This window comes from Anthonomus grandis, chromosome 10 (assembly GCF_022605725.1).
Source record: "Anthonomus grandis grandis chromosome 10, icAntGran1.3, whole genome shotgun sequence".
NCBI classification, from domain to species: domain Eukaryota; kingdom Metazoa; phylum Arthropoda; class Insecta; order Coleoptera; family Curculionidae; genus Anthonomus; species Anthonomus grandis.
In genome coordinates this window covers 26,749,940-26,752,229 of record NC_065555.1, presented here as the reverse complement: position 1 = coordinate 26,752,229, position 2,290 = coordinate 26,749,940, and positions in this window count along the sequence as shown.

Here is a 2,290-nt window from a genome sequence, read left to right as displayed (position 1 = left end):
TCCCAGATAATCGTAAGTTAAGTTATTTCATAACATTAATTGGTGGACAGACTTACAACATCTTAAAGAATTTGGTTGCTCCCGGAAATCTATCTACTTTAACCTATGATGAGGTTGAAAATGAGTCTGTGTCGAATTTCTCTGTAAGGCTAAGAAATGCACCACAACATTACAACTTTAACTCATTCTTAGATGAAGCTTTACGTGATAGGTTAGTCTGTGACCTAGCCCAGGTAGACATTCAGATAAAGTTATTAATCCCTGAGAATTAACCTTTTGCTGAAGCTTATAAATCCGCAGTGGCTATGGAGGCTATGGTATGAGTTAAAACAATTAAATTTGGCCGAGCAGAGATCAGAGCAAAGTTTAAATGCAGTTAAAAGTCAAAACTCATCATATTATCGATGTGGGCGTTATCACAACCCAACTATTTGTCCTATAGCGAAGTGGAATTGTCGTAGCTGTGGTAAGCAGGATCACATTAAAAGAGTATGCTGTAATAAAAACACAGTTAAAGGTATGTCATCATCTGATGACCCACAGTGTCCTGAAGATTGTAAAGATCGTACAGAGGTTATTAATCTAGCTGCACACCACCAGGTAAACCACTTTAATAATGCCTTGATTAAAACTGTATAATTTATAAAAGGTAAAAATATTGAGATGGAGATAGATACTGGAGCAAGTGTTTCTGTGTTGTCAGAATTCAAATATAAATTAAAGTTTTCACATCTTGTGTTAAACAAGTGTTCAACCATAATTAAAACAGTTTTTAGTGATGTTCTATATATGATTGGTAAAACTGTTGCTTCTGTTAGGTAAAATCAGTACTTTGATTTAACTCATATCTTAGCATTAATAGTTGCCAGATCACTGAAATATTTTGTAGGTTTTAGGGGTTGGTTAGATATTTTGGCCCCCAATTGGAGAATGTCTTTGTGCTTTATGATTGACAGTTGTAATAATTTATGTGATTGTAATCCTTTCATTTCCAGATAGGGTAAAGAATTCCCAAATGTATTCAGCTTAAATGGAGTTATTAAAGGTGTTAAGGTGCAGTTGGTTCTTAAGGAAAATGCTACACCAGTGTTTAGGTCTACTTAATTTTTACAGGAAGTTCCTACCTATGATTTCAGTTGTCCTTCGTCCACTTTTTGATTTGGAAAAGAAAAATACTACATTTGTGTGGTCTACAGAATATCAAAGTGCATTCGATTAAAGTAAAAAAATGTTATCCAGTAGCAGTCTTTTAACTCATTATGATCTAAATCTTCCGATTGTAGTTTCTACTGATGCCTCGCCATATGGAGTAGGAGGTGTTTTAAGTCACATTATTAATGGTGAGGAAAAACCCATTCAATTTATTTCAAGCATATTAAACAGTACTCAGCAAAACTATTCACAAATAAATAAAGAGGCCTTAGCAATTATTTTTTCAGTTTTAAAATTCCATTCGTAAGTTCATTCTCCATACTGAACATCAACCTCTGATGGCGCTCTTTGGCTCTAAATCTGGTATTTCTGTGTTAGCTGCTGCTAGACGGCAGCGTTGGGCACTGCAGTTGGCAGCCTACAATTATGATATTGAGCTGTAGCACATACTCTTTAGGGCTACCTTCAAAAGACAAATTAGCGGATGAAGTATGTTCATTGTCAGATTATTATTAGCTTTCATTATCAAGTCTTGAAATTTAATAATATACGGCTGATGAGCTCTTAAATCGCGTGGCTTTTCACACAAAAAATGGTCGATCATCTGCCAATGTTGAACTCAAGTCTCAAACCATACTGTCGATGAAAAAATTAAATAAATTTAGAAAATTGTTGTTTGCTATGGGGCAACAAAATAATAATGCCATTTTATTTGCGCTCTGTTATATTAGAATTACTACATAATCAACATATTGGAATGGTCCGCATGAAAATGTTGGCTAGAGGTGAAGTTTGGTGGCCTCCGCTAGATTCTGATATAGAGCAATTTGTGAGGCTCTGTAAACCGTGTCAAATTTACTCATCTCTAGCCCCTCACTCTTTAGCACCTTGGGTAAAAAGTAATAGAAATTTTGAATAAATTCGTATTGATTTTTTCCAAAAAGAAAATACCTACTTTCTTTAGATTTTTAATAGCCATAGTAAATGGATAGATGCTTACATCATTCCTTCTCTTTCTACAGAGAATACTATTCAACAACTACGTCACTGCTTTTCGGTCTTAAGTCTTCCAGAAGAAATAGTTTCAGATAATGGACCTCCTTTCAATGGAGAAATATACATAAAATTCTGTTCTGAC